At 44.1% G+C, this 15,078-nt stretch overlaps 1 long non-coding RNA gene across 1 annotated transcript; it reads right to left on the bottom strand.

Annotated features, from left to right (window-relative positions):
* Positions 1–7,132: 7,132 nt before the first annotated feature.
* LOC147654338 (uncharacterized) lies at positions 7,133–13,834 on the bottom strand. The gene is made up of 2 exons (XR_015284975.1): positions 13,668–13,834; positions 7,133–13,124 (listed from the first exon to the last, which is right to left on the bottom strand). It is a non-coding gene; the product is annotated as an uncharacterized LOC147654338 (long non-coding RNA).
* Between the last annotated feature and the right edge of the window lie 1,244 nt (positions 13,835–15,078).

Raw genomic sequence — 15,078 nt, 5'->3', positions numbered from 1 at the left:
GCCGAGCAGCCTCCAAATTCACACAAACATGTCACTTCCCATCTCTGCACATTAGACAACTTCACTTCTTTCTGTTACTGCCTCTCTTCATCTCTCCCTCCAGGCACACACACACCCATTTGCTTTTTCTTCATCCACTACATTAATTTCCTGTGCCCATATGCTGTCACCATTTCCCTTATCTTTTTTGATCTTCCCCATCATTTTTTCCTCCTTTCCCCCTTGCTTCCCAAGTCCCTATCTCTCCCTAACTCTTCTCATTTCTTTTTCCTCTCTCTTCCTACTCTTCCCAGAATTTTCACATTTTTTTCACTTGATTGCTTCAGTTTCTGCCTCTTCCTCTTCCTCACTCTCTTTTGAGGATCTACATTGTTTCACAGGAGTGAAGTCACTTTTTGCAGAGTAAAAGTGAGGTCCCAGAAGGGATATTCATCCCTTCAAAGCTGCAGATAGACTATTATTAGTATCAACATTATCTTTATATATTCCTCTTGAATCAGTAAATGACCTCCTCCCATGAAGTCTTTCATGGATCAGAAGCCTCTCAGCACTTGAAATCCTGTGTGGGGAAAAAAGAAATTCAGTAGTCTGTTTCTGCAAGAAATCAAGAAAGAAAAGGAAGAAAGGGAAGAAAGGAAGAAAGAGAGGGAGCACGAAAGAGAGGAGTCAAAGGGAAAAGAAAAAAAAAATAAATAAAAGAGAAAAGAAAGGTAGTTTGGTCTTTGGAGGAGGGTGTGGATGATAGGCAGTAAATACAAGAAGTTCAAATTGAAAACTTTTTTATGACCTTGCTGAATTTCATTTTAACATAATCCTCAACTCTTGCATCTCACACTAAACTAGCAATCTTTGGAATGTGCATGGTAATTCTCCCAATCACCTGCACAGGACTACAAATTAATCTTAATTTTGGATTTTAGCTTACATTTCAATATTTCAGTCTGCAATCAACTAACATTCCAAATGAGGGCGAAGACCAGTTCAGACCTGTTCAGGTTAGGAAATGAGTGATGATTTCTGATCCCTTATGGCAAGCCCAGGTTCTTGTCCCTGATGGTAAGAAGAGCATTTACAACAGCATAGGAATCACACATGAGACAGGTGAGATAATTTTGCCTCCACTCCCTTACCCATCAGGCCTCAGACAAAGCTTCAAGAGTTGGAAATGGTGTGCCACAGCTCAAACTAATCTGCAAAATTTGTACTGAGATCTGAACATCTCTGAGGTCTTCAAGCAGACATTTTGGACTACACCCAGTTTGATTAAAGTATTCCTGGATTCAATTAACTGAAATATAATGGGATTATTTCACATCATGCAATCTGACTTTTTTTCTATTTTTATTCTTTTTTTGGTTACAGTAAACTGAGCAAGTGGTGATTACAGGGCTTTATACAGCAGGCCTTACTGTTTCTCTGAAATAAAAAAGTGACATGAAATTAGGTCAATTTAGCCAGAATTTCTTGGGGGAAGTGAGGAGTAGGGGAAAATGTCTCCAGTTTTCCTCTATGAGATTATTTTTCATTAGGTAATTCAGAAAATGTATTCTCTGGCACATTATATAACAGAAGAAGAAACAATTTAAATGAAAGACACTTCATTTTCATCAAAATAAAATACATATTGAATCAAGTGTTAAATACACACACAAAATCATTTCCCCAGAATATTCTTTAATAGAAAACATTTTTCAAGAATTAGGGTTTTAATTTCAGTTCCATGTCAAGCCCATATTTCAAAAAACTGAATCCTGAGAGTGGATAGTCACAGGTTTTATTTCACTAAATCGTGCCTCTGGGAACAATGGTCAGGCACAGGGCTTGCAGCAGCCACCCACCTGTGAGATGCAACTGTGTCCAAGCTGGGAATGACTTCCAGCGCACTGATGGGCCATGGACCATTTCGAAATTCCAGCATCCATCTCACTTCCCCACCCTGGTGAAATGAAGGGGCCAGCAAGGAAACTTCCACTTCACTCAGTAACTTCAGACCAGCCCTTGCTGAAGTGCCCGTCTGAGGCACTGAGGGCTTTGCTTGCCATGGCAGTCCCAGCACTGAGCAACCAACTGAGCTCCCAAACATCAAATTCTCCTGCTTCGAATCCATTAGGCAGATTTTATTTACAATATCTTTCTATGCCAGGAGCTCAGATAGCTCATTTTTGTAACCAAACCCCAACCCTTGTACATGTGGAGGTGCTCCCACATGAATATGTTCTAAAACTTATCCTTGTCCATCATACTGGAGTACTTTAGCGTGTGGTGCTCCTTTTGAACCTCACGATGTTTCCAGCTGAAAGTGTCTGTTGTGCCATGGGACACTTAAAAAAACACCTAAAAGAAAAGAACTCACAATCTGTGGTCCCTAAACCCCCAGTTCTCAGCTTAATAATACATTTTCAGCTGCGCAGTTACAACATTCATAACTAGTGCTGAGAAAATAATTTGCAGCCAGTAATTTGCTGAAAGAATTTAGTCCCTTTCTCTGCTCGCAGATGGTCCCTGAGCAAAATCAAAATTTCCTCGAATGTACTCATTATTTGAAAATACTCAACACATTTTTGGCAGGGCTTTTTTTTTTTTTTTTTTTCCCCTTTAAAAAACCACCCTTGCAGATTGATCACAAAAGCATTGCCTGTGTACTCCATAGTTAGTATTCTAGCCATGAGCTGCTGGTTTGTTGTGATTAATCATAGGTTCATTCTATGGTTTCCATTCCCCCACTGGAGGGAAAACAAATCCCCCGTAATTCTTATAGTCAGGTGTAGGCCTTGAAAAAACCCCATGGGCTTTGATTTCCCTTGGGAAAAAGAAGGAGAGAAATTGCACTAGGGAATTTTAACCCCTTTGATCTCTGATTCTCACAGGGTTTCCTGTATCTTTCATAGTGCCTGCAGTCCCCACTTAACGTGGCTCCATAGAAAGTCTCACAACGGTACAGCAGGACCACATATTTGGAATTGTGCATCCTAATGGCACAACAAAAGGAACACCCCATCCTGGTCCCCGGTTCCCTGAAGTGAAATCAGCTTATCCCAGCAAGAAAACCCATGGTGAGGTAGCAGGATTCTGTGCTGGAAGCACCCAAGATATGGGACAAACTGGAGGGTGCCGAGGGATGGGCATGGACAGAGTTTTCTCCAGACCTGTGAAACCTGACAGGTCTGGTTTTTAAAAGAATCACTGCACAGAACAAACAGGCATCAAAAATTGCTTGATAGGCAGGGTCCATCTTTTAAATTCCAGTAGCTCATTGCATGTGAAGAAACTATATGCAAGGGAGGAACTTCTTATTGCATTTAACTGTTCCTACCAACATTTAGGAAAGAGAAACGTTCTCAGGCCTGTGAAGGCTCAGTAGGCCAATCAAATTCTTATGTTCTGCCCACCTGCTCCTGCCAGCTTTGGGTCATCCTGCTCTGCTCCTCCAGTTGGACACTGGAGCTCATCCAAGGCTGGGTGCAGACTGATGCTGAGAGGATGGGGCACAACACAGTAAAAATCCCTGAGCCATCCCTCCCACCCGTCAGTTGTTCTCTTTCTGTGCAAATATGTGCTACTAATGCAAGCACAGACAGAATTGTGCCACTCTTTGCAGCTGCCACAGGGAAGAATCACATTTACATTACTAAATGCATCTTTCCAGCAAAACACAGAGTGAAGTCAGAAGACAGCCTTTGATAGGGAAGAAAGAGACTTTAAAACAAATAACCCACATTCACTAACATGTATTCAAATACAGACAAGAGGAACAGTGGTAAAAAAAAAACCAACCAAAACCCTTGACATTTCTGCTTTAAGCAGCCTTTATCACAGAGCGTGCGGGTTTTATTTCAGCTGTTACCTTTCCTTTTGATGGTGTCTTCTGAGTCACTTCTCAGGCAGATATTTCTCCATTTCCCCACATGTACTCTGCAGTGTGGGGGATCCTGTCTCTTGCAGGTGTATTCTGTGTTTGTCTAGCCCAAGCAATGACCAACCATACAGATCTAAAGGCTTTTCTGCTCCTGAAACATGTTCTGTGTCCAAAGTGGGGCTCTGGAAAGAGGTCTGGAATTTGACTTGTATCAGGAAGACACAGCTGCTCTGCTGCTGCATGAACTATGACAACTATAAAAGTTTTGAGAAAAAAAAAAAAATTTCAAGGGGATGACAATTGCATTCAAATAAATTTATTATGTGGGAGTTTCTGATTGTTAATCACATGTATGAAAACAGCACACAAAACCTTTGGGATATATAAGGTGCACTACAACAGCCTGGCTAGATAATAGATACACATAGCCCTTACATTTTCAACATGGAACTAGATTTATTTCATTTCTTGAATTGTGTGACAGGATGCTAGGAAGTGAGGAGTTTCCACAGATGGAAATGGGCAGCTGCAGCTAGCCTCAAGCAGAAGAGAAAGGATTTAATGACATTCACACCAAAAAAAAATATCAGAAGTGAAGTAGCTGTTGAAGATGACATCAGCACATTTCAGGATTAGCCATTTATTAAGGTAGGTGATGAGACCCATGTCAATCAGAGCTACTGTTCCTGAAGCTGTATTGTGGAAAATACTAGAGCAGAGAGTTATTTTCAACTGATATTCTGATATTGTTTCTAGCTTTTTCTTTCTTCTTTTTTTTTTTAAGGCAGAAAACATATTTTAAAAAATGGAACTGAAACAAAGAACAATTCAGAGACAGGAGGTTAATTCTGTGGCAACTTCCATGGCAATGGAGACATAAAAAAATAAAACATTGCAGCTTTTATAAAAGGTAGCTTTTTCATGGCTAAAACAGTTTCTGTCTATTGTAAAGTTAAACAATAAGGAATTTCCTTGATCCTAAAGCAGAGGCTGAGCCACTTAAGGCTTGGGATATTTGAAATATAAGGCGAAACCCTCAGTCGAAACTTAGTAGTTTACACCATCCAGGACACCATTCACCACAGACCTCTCTACCTCAAGCATCAGAGGGTCTCAAGCTCAGATCCAAGTGTGTATTGGGTTTGTGTGGCCAGGTTTTGGTAGCAGGGGTGGCTACAGGGGTGGTTTCTGTGAGAAGCTGCCAAAAGCTTCCCTCATGTCCAGCACAGCCACTGCCAGTGGCTCCAGTATGGACCCATCACTGAGCCCATCAGAGATGCTGGCAATGCCTCTGGGATAACATATTTAAGAAGGAAAACAAAGGTTTTGTGCAGCTGTAATTGCACTCAGAGGAGAGCGGAGCAGAGTGAGGATATGGGAGAAACCAGCCCTGCAGACACTAAGGTCAGTGTGGAAGGAGGGGAGGAGGTGTTCCAAGTGCTGGAGCTGAGATTCCCCAGCATCCTGTGGTGCAGACCATGGTGAAGCAGCTGTGCCCCTGCAGCCCTTGGAGGTCAGAGGAAGTTCAAAGATCCACCTGCAGCCTGTGGATGCTGGAGCACGTGGATACCTGAAACAGGGCTGTGTGCCTGTGGGATGCCCGTGCTGGAGCAGGCCCCATGGAGAGAGGAGCCCATGCTGGAGCAGGTTTGCTGGCAGGACTCGTGACCCACACTGGAACAGCCTGTTTCTTGGGCTCATCCTGTGGAAAAGTGGCTCAGGTTGGAGCAGCTCACAAAGAACTGTTGCCTGTGGGAGGAACTCACGTTCAAGAAGGTCATGGAGGTGTCTCCTGTGGGACCCCACGCTGGAGCAGGGCAAGAACCCTTCTCCCTGAGCATATGGTGAACTGTCCATAACCCCCATTCCCTGTGTTCCTGTGCCTCTGAGGGGGAGGAGATGGAGCCTGGGAAGGATGGAGGGATGGAGGGGAAGGTGTTTTTAACAGTGTGTTTTACTTCTCATTATGCTGCTCTGATTTTGCTATCAGTAAATTCAGTTAGTAACCTCAACCTCGGTCTGTTTTGCCCATGATGGTAGTTGGTGAGTGATTTCTCCTGGTCCTTATCTCAATTCACGGACCTTTTGCTGTGTTTTCTTTCCCCTGTTCTTTCCAGTTGTGCAGGAAAGTAATTGAGTAACTTTGGTGGGTTCCTGGCATTCAGCCAGGGTCAATCCACTACAAAATGCAAATTCCTTAACTTGTTAAAAAGTCTCACCAGCTAGGAAGTCAAAGGAGGACAAATGTTACAGAGTGTGTGGTTAGACACATCTTGAATCAAGATGTTAAAAAAAGAAACAAAATCTTTCCTGTTATTTAAGCTCAAGGTTTATGCCAGACAATACACGATGCTCGAACCAAGGAGAGAAAGATATAGTGAGCCCAGGCTTTATTAAAGTATGGCTGTACATGATTTATTTTTCATTAGGTTTAGTTAGCAGATAAACACTAATTCAGGCAAGAGTTCTAACCGTGCTTAATACTTTAGTCTTAAAACAGAATAATATCTCCAGCATCATTAAAAACAAACATTCAGATGGGAAGAAATTAACTCATATCAATTCAGCCAGCTGCAAAGACCTCCTTTCTATTACTGCTATTTCAGAAAATTTATGTTAGCCATTCTCAAACCACCTCTTAAAAATACATGACTTTTGCATCAAGCCTGTAAGACCATAAAATTCAGGCCTTTCCTCCCAAGCAAGAGTGACTTACTGAGATCCCTGTGATTTCTTGGAGAATGCCCTGCAAGTGGGGAGCTATCTAGGCCAGCTCTCTGCCACAGGGTGAGCAGTGGTCCAACAAGCAACTGACACAGCTTTATAAGTCATCTAAAACTGCACAAAACCACCTATCCAAAAATACTTATTTAGAAGTTCAGGTCTTTATCCAACAGGTTCCAGAGAAGGGAACATACCCCTGCAAATACCTGAGGGATAAAATAAAATAAAAAAGAATGCAGTCTCTGCTTTGACACCTGTTTTGTTCATCGGTGATCAAATCCTTTCTGATCTTTTATCCACTGTCCCGAGTCTTGAAAGCAAGCACCTCCAGCTCCAGGCAATACAAAGAAAGCTGCAGAATGCAACAGCAAAACACTCACTGCCTGTGACTTGCTTCTGTGCTAAAAGCTGGAGCAACCTCTCCTTTGCTCTTCCACTTACATTTTCTCTGATTCTTCCTGACTAAACAAGAACAAGCCATATTTATTCTTAGAAAAGTTGCTGGGTCACCATTAGCCAAAGTTTAAGTTCTGATGGAAAAGGCTTTCCTGCAGACTGCATCTGAAAACTGTCTGCTCTCAGATCCCACTTCCTATCCCAAAGCACTTTGAGAAAGTTTGGATACACATCTGAACTTTTCAGCTTGATGTACTATCTCCCTGTGACTCATAGAAATGTTTCTATGAATATTTAATTCTTTTAAGTTCCAGAAGGAAAAAAAAGGCTCAAAAGGGAAAGAAAAAGACTCAAACAAATACCATAGCTGCCAACATCTTGTGACAGAAAGTCAATAGCTTTTAAATCTGCATAAAATTACATACATTTCCATGAAATTACCTGCATTTGCATATAGTCATGCTACAAGGGAGTTGCAGCTCCTCCTCAAGACTCCCAAAATTCTGTCTTCTCCCACCATCCCAACAAAACATAAATTCTGTCATCCTTGACCTCTGAAAGCACTGGGAAAATACAGGAGGAAATAGCTGGCACATCTCCATAGCCCACTGGAAATTCGTGTCTGACCAGGGATATGGGCCAGAAGCTTCAGGAAGTCTCCTGAGACCTCTCTTCCTTTTCCCTTCTCCATCTCTTTCTCTCCTCCTTGGCAGTGCCAGGAGAAGACTGGGGAGAACAATTTCTAGCAGGTAGAATAAAGTTTTTCCTCCTTCTTTACTGTCTGTGTTCCTCACCACATGCAATTGAGGGGACAGTGCCCAGCCAGGTGTTCTCTCCAGTCCTGGTGAGGTTTGGGGATCCCTCTCAGCCTCTCATGAGCTGGGGCAAGGCAACCCTGGCATCCTGTGCAACGACATGGGTTGGGGGAGGTGGGAAAACAGGGTCTGGTGGCAAAAATTACTAGCCTAGGGGTTTCTGGAGTGCATGGAAGGGAAAAAGGCTGGCCCAGAGATGGAGAGTGACTGCAAACTGGAGCCAAGAGCACATTTGAAGAGTCATGGGCAATACTGGCTTTTATCCACAGGCAGAAGTGGTGTCTCTAGAGCAGCACAAAGAAAGGGAAACTCCACTACAAATCATCTGATTGAATGGCTGCCATCAGGAGATATTTAGGCACAGCATCTCCCAGCTGCTGTGATGGCTGCCATAGCTTCCCGCCCTCCCGGCCCTGTGCTGCTCCTCTCAGTTGTGTCAGCACAGCTACACTTATGGGGCAAACCCAGGAACCCCAGTTCATGTTGTAGCCCCCACACTGGGGAAGCCAGCAATATTAGGGGCACAATATATGGGGGGAAAATGTGTGTGAGCCACCCACCAGCCATTTCAGATACACTGGAAATGGTTATCCTGGAGACAGTCTGAGTCTGGGGTTAGACAAGTACGCTGTTCTTCACTCCCAAAATACAAGAATACATTTGATGAGCAATTCCTTCCTGCAGCAGTCTCTTGCTGTGATTCCAGCAGATAGACATATCCTAGAGATAGTCCTGCTGGCTGGAGTGATAGCTGGGGCACCACAGAGGAACCTGTCCCCAGACTAGAAAGCATCCCTGACAGCTTTTTCCATGGCTTTCCCTCAGGTCAGGGAGAGAGCAGGATGTGAACAGTGTCAATTTTTGCCTGCCTTCTTACTTGCAGCCCTTCGGCCCAGCAGCCAGAGGTACAGTTTGATGTACTTAGGTTTTCTCTGGTGACATTTTCCCCACCAAAAACTGAAGTGAATCCACTAGCCTGCTTTCTCAGAGGCCACAAAGCAGGTTAGTAATGAGTTAGATCAAAATGGGGAGTGTTTTGTATCCCACCCCAGGCCCTGGCCTCCTTGTATGTAACTGCTTTTGAAATATATTTGGTAACACACCGAACGTATTTAAAGGGATTGTGGAACTGGCCAATTTTCATGCTAATTAAAGTGCAGGAGATGGAAGTGAGCTGTTTGAAATACATTACAGCACCGAGGAAAACATATTGTGCGCTATCTCATATTTTTCAAGAGCCCATATTCAAATCCACTTTCAATCTGTGTGCACTGTGCTGCTGCTGGTGCTGCTGCTGCTGCCTGCATTACCAATCCACAGGCTGCATCCGTCCTGCCCCTGTGCTGGCACAGCCTTTGGCATGGGATGGACCTGGATGCACAGCCCATCCCTGGGGACAGGGAGAGCTAGGTCAGTGGCTTGGAAGGGGCTGGAGCACTGGGCTCTCACTTGGGGGGAGGCAGGGAAGGGAGAAGATTTCTAATCTCCACAGACAGCATAGCCAAAGGGGACAATATTTAAATTTCCCGTGATGCTTACAGAGGAGAGAGCCCGGACTCACAACTGTCTCTTGCAAGGGTTGGGGAAAGCACAAAGTTCAAGTAAATGTCTGGGGAAAGGGAAATTTCATGCAGAAAGGTATTTTCAGAGCATGTAAGCATCTTTCCTTTACTTCCCTGGCTAGCTGGTTGGTTGGGTCACACCCCAGTACTGAAAGTGGACAAGAGTTAGACCAGCATCTCTGGGCCAGGGGCATAGGTGTAGCATTGATCTGGATTTCAGCTCCTTAGGGTGCATGAGCTTATTCTCAAATACAGGGAAATTTACTTACCCTGGCAGGTCTGTTGAGACCAAGGGTTTCATCCTACTTGCTCAGATAAGTTTAGAAATTAATTTCATTTGGGGATATTAGATGTTGCCCGTTTGTTTACACAAAGTTCCTTCCTCTACAGCAGGAGACCCCTGCAGAGTGCATGTTCATGTGCAAAAACTAGTTTCAGTGTCTGGCTTGGGAAAAATCTGCATGTAAATTGATGGGAACATCTTTGAGTACTTCCCAAGGTAATGGTGCATGTGCTACAGCCCTCTGGGTTCAGCTCTGCATGTAGCTTTGCCTCCTTGCAGAGGGTGGCTGGCAGAGAGACTGATCTACATACACACCCACACCTCCCCAGCAAGACTGTAGAGACAAGGACCTATTTCTACCATGACCCACCATAGCTATAGGACTCTTGTCCATGCATGATTGCATGGATGCAGGAATTATTTGGCTGTTTTCCTTTCTTTCACCTCCTTTCCTCTATCACTGACCTTTGGATACAGGGTCGACAAGCATATTTGTCCCCAGGGCTGGGAGCTACCAAGCTGTACTGTCAAGTGCTGAGCAGTGTTTCTTCACCCTCAGGAAGAAATCTGCTTCTTTAAATATTTGTCTGACTCCCTGACAGCTCTTTGACAGAACATTTTGACTGTAAACTTCCCTGTTTACAGTAGCATTCAGTGGCAGAAGACGTCTCTATCAGGGCACCCTCCCCTTTGCAAGCAAAGCCCTATTCCTGGCTGGCAACAGATTTTCCTCCCCTGTTTCAGTTCATATCTGAGACTTTTCCCCTCTGTTATCTTCTGTGAGGACTTCATTTCCCAAAACAGAATTTGGGAAGACAGCTGCCCTGGGGCTGGTATGAAGATTGCAAAGGTTAGGTAGCAGCAGGTGAGACAATAAAAAAGAGAGGCTCTTCCCACATGGACTCCACCAAAGGACAGAGGTGGTAGAACAATGGCAAAAAGAGCAAATCCCTGTTCTAGTGAAATAAGGCAAGTTTCTCTCTTAAATGTTAATTGAGAAGTTTTCCTTCTTTCCTTCAGAGTCTGGCAAGTAATGTGCGTGTGGGCGGAGGAAGACAGGAATTACCTAGCAAATCTGGGAACACCCTGCAAACCCAGGGATCTCGTGGTTTTAGAAGCATCAGCAGCTCTTAGGAGGCAACTGAGGTAAGCCAAGAAGACACGTGGGAGCAGGGGAAATAGGCAGCCCTGTCTCTGAAGCTGCTTCAGTTTTCTGATGTTGTGTCCAGATTAAGTCCTTGCCTTTGGAAAGAAGCCACTACCAGACAGAGCAGCTTTCTGAATAAGCTCCACGAAGGTGAAGCAGATGACTGGTCAGTGCAGTAATGAATTTGAAAAGACATGGCTGAATTAAGTCATCCCTTAATGAAGAGCCTCTGAAAAAACAGCCTGGTTTCATAAGCTTGTGGCAGACTAAGCCTTTTAATAATGGCAATATCTAGATTGCCTCTGTGATGTTGGAGATCACTGAGTACTTACACCCTGCTGCCTGGCAGTTTACAACATGAGAGGTAAATAGGAGTGCTTACAGGAATGAAGAAATTGATTGAGAAATGATCCCCATTGAAGCATGGACCAGAATAACAGAGTAGACAGGGCCTGTGCATCAGTTTCACTTTGAAGTCAACAGCATGGTGATGCCAAGATTTCGTCTGTGGTGTTTTCTCTAAATGAAGGAGAACAGGATCTTTGCTGATGCTGGTGGTATCCCTGTTGTTTTGTCCTGCTGAAAAAGAAGGTTGAGAAGAGCCATCTCTCACGGTAAGTTGAGCAGGTTCCAAGATCTTCCTCATTGCAAAGATGATGAGAAAGTTAGCAGTCCCAGAGACTCAGTAACCTCAAGGTATCCACACTCAGCTCTTCATGAGCTTTATGATGCTCAGATTGGGAGCACAAATACTTCCTCTGCCACTAAAAGCTGTGTCTCTGGCAGAACCACAGATACTCATCTTCAGAGGAGTGCACTGTCACCCAGAGGAAGGAGAGATGATCTCCTACAGGTTTTCTGAAATGCACTGCCATTGTTCAGAGTGCAAGTGGGCTGAGGAGCTTAACAGATGGCTTCAGTGAGACACGGACTCTCTGCAGATGGTGAATTCATTCCCTCTGAGATCAGTGGTGGGCTGGATGACAGCCCAATATGGTTGCAGACTCCAAAAGCCTGCATTACCCCCACACACCCTGTTATCATGACATTTTCCTCTTTGGAAAAGGCAAAGGGATTTAGAGAGATGGAAACAGACACCTACATGAGTAGGGAGAAAACAGTGAAAATGGCAGATGGCATAGAAACAGGTATGTATCCCTCTGAGAGGCTGTCAGCATGGGAAGAGAGGGCAAGGCAGCTATTGCTCACTAGCTTCCCTTGTGGACATTTCTTCCATTCCAGGGACATTCACAGGATGGGCACCCCAGTTTTCAAAGCATAACATTCATAAACAAGAAGCAAAATGACTGAGGATGACATCTCTGAGAAAAAAAAAAACACAAAACCCTTGTCCCAAAGGATTTTTCCTTTGAGATCATGGTCACAATTTTAAGCACCGTCCCAACTCTGGATGGATTTTTTGCAACCAGCTCTTAAAAGTCTGGAAGCCTTTAACAGACTTGATGAAATCAGGGAATTAGACAGCAAATGGGCTCCTGCTGTGAGCAGCCTCAGATTTGAACGGATCCCTACCTTATGCCTCGCAGCCCATAACAGAACACTAAATTTCACATCAAATAAGCAGTTTATCAGGTTTTATCAAGGGAAATAGTTTGGTTTCTCATCTATTTAAAAGCAAAACCAGGAAATTATTTCAAACCAGAAATAGTATAAATTCTTTCAGAGGAGTTTTTCTTTCTGTAATCAAGTCATGTTTTGAGGACAATCCTCCTCCCGGTGATATTTCAGCAATGCAACACTAAAAAACATTGTTAAATCCAGGGTTTAGGAAGTCACAACTTCATTCACTTCAGGATGATCTTGGGCTGTTTAATGGTTGTGGTGGATAATACTAGGAAGCTTGGATGCAGTTCCAGGTTCCACAGCAACATGTAGGTCAGAGAATTATCTCAGCAGTCAGCATCCATTGACTCATAGAAAACCTGACTCACAGCTATTGGTATCTACAAGAGTTCCTTTTATTTCTGTATTTCCCTATAAGTTTATAAGATTATACCTACCGGGATTAATGCCACATTATCTCAGGAGCAAGCTTAAATTCAGCAGGCTGGTATTCAGCAAACCTCCCAAGCTGGGTGAAGGTCTGTATTAGAATGCATCTCCTGATAACTCCTCTTCCCAAAGCCCCAGGGCTTGTAGGCAGAACAGCACAGCCCTTGAAATTCACTTCCTTCCAGTTTTAAGAGAGCATTTGCAAGGAGGTTTCACAAGAGCAGCTATTCCAAAAGACACTGCTGCTAGTTCTAGTGGCAGAATAAATCTTGTGATTCAGCATCCAACACCTTCTCTGGAAGCTCTGAAGCAACCCTAGAAATAGTCCCTTTCCAAGAGGAAAAAAAGGAAAAGGAAAAAAAAAAAACCCAAGAAGTCATTTGGAGCATGAAAAAAAACCAAAACCCGGAAGATATGTCTTTGCTGGTGCAAAGATCTTACTTTAAAATTGATGGAAAGGCCCCTTGTGTTACATTGCTCCCTGGTATTAAAGTAGTGTTAGAACACCTTGCAGGATCGAGCACAATATGAATGGCAACTCCTAAAGCTATATATTGAATTATAGAATATCTCGTGGGTACTATTGCTCCCAGGATGCTATATGGCAGTGCAAGTTGATCCCCAGTGGCTTTGCCAAGAGGTTCTGGGATTATTCCAGAGGTATTGCTTTTAGCTTGGTCTCTCAAGTCTGCTAAATACTTCTCAATATGAAAACCAGAGAACCATGATGTTAAGGCGCTAAAACCACATGAGGAAAGAGTGAGGCAGGGAAGCTGGAAGCAGAGACAGAAGAGTCCTCCCCAGTCATGTTCCTTCACCCCTCCCCAGCAGTTTTGTCCCAGGGTATCTCCCACCACCCTCCAAGGTTCACCTTTTAACGCAGCCAGGCATGCCTCAGTACAGCCACTGGCCCTTGTTCCCAGGAAAATCCTCCTCCCAAAAGACTGCTTCATTTATTTCATTTGTCTCCTTTCCATCTCCCACCCTGTTCTCAGGGGAATACAATGCAGGCAGATAAGCTAATGAGACAATTAGCTCTCTGCTCCCTGATTGAAGGGCCCTTTATTTCGTTAACCAGCCAAGCCAATTCTCAACATCGCTGAGTGCTTGACTTTATTTCTGCAATGTGATTCATCTTCCCTCTTGCTCATATATAAACCTACCATAAAAGAGTGTTATTAGTGTTGCCAAGTTAAGCACTCACTTGTTAGCAAACACTTAGGCCTAAGCCTATTTGGGGAACCTTAATTCACCCTCTTCCTGCTCCCACTCCACAATTCACCTTGCATGTGTATTTTACCAAGGACTTTAATAACCCCATCCTACAGTGGTGCACAGAAAGCCCATTCCACACTCAGCACACATACTGGGCAGTGATCTATGAGGAGTGACGATCTAAGGGATATTTTATTTGTGAGATATTTTAGTTGTGAGTGGCTGCCTCAAAACTTGACTTGCCACCCACCTGCTCTTGCATGTCTGCAAAGAAGATTATTGCAATGTGCATGCAAACACTGCATTCACAATAAAAGAATCACTATGAAATGAAATCCAGCATGCTAAACCTACATCTTAAAAAAAACAGCACTTTAGCACCTTTCTGGAAGTGTTCACTGCAAACTCTGGCAGAAGGGGAAGATGGAGATCAAGCAAAAAATTTAGGACCTTCTCCCATTTCCCTACAGGCCAAAGATCCTACCTGCCAGGTGATCATACAGCAGCCCTTATATTTGGAATCCATCTTCTTCTACCTTCAAGCTAGTATGGAAAGTAGATTTCTGAGGCAGTTGTTCAGGTAGGGCTGCTTTGTCTGCACTCTGGCTGGCAGGGGAGGCAGCAGTGCCTTGATCCTCCTCTGACCCTGTGCCATGGAGAAAAACACAGCCTTTCAGAGCCCAAGCGCCTCTGAGGTGAGAGACAAGGCAGTTGGCTTGCTTTTGTCTCTATATGTGGGGAAATGCAACAGTGGAAATTAGGAGGTCTGCAGGAATTCCTCAGTCACCACACAAGGTCCTTGTTTTCCTCTCCTGCCCCTGCCACCCACTGCCACTGAGCCGTGCAGCTGTGACCATGCCACACAGTACTAGGGTGTAGCTGTCAGAGTATTAGTCACTCATCAGCCTTTCCTTGGCAGCACCCGGTCCATCAGATTGGGAACAGGGCTTTTTTCAGTTGTCCCCATTTCCATGCCAAGTGGGAAAGAGACAAATGGCTGATTGCCTGTGTCTGAAGCACCCTGCTAGCTGTGGGGATGATGGCCGATGTCAGTGCCTGACCGCATC

This window comes from Cyanistes caeruleus, chromosome 3 (genome assembly GCF_971803275.1).
Source record: "Cyanistes caeruleus chromosome 3, bCyaCae1.hap1.1, whole genome shotgun sequence".
NCBI classification, from domain to species: domain Eukaryota; kingdom Metazoa; phylum Chordata; class Aves; order Passeriformes; family Paridae; genus Cyanistes; species Cyanistes caeruleus.
This window is presented reverse-complemented; position numbering and strand designations above follow the sequence as displayed.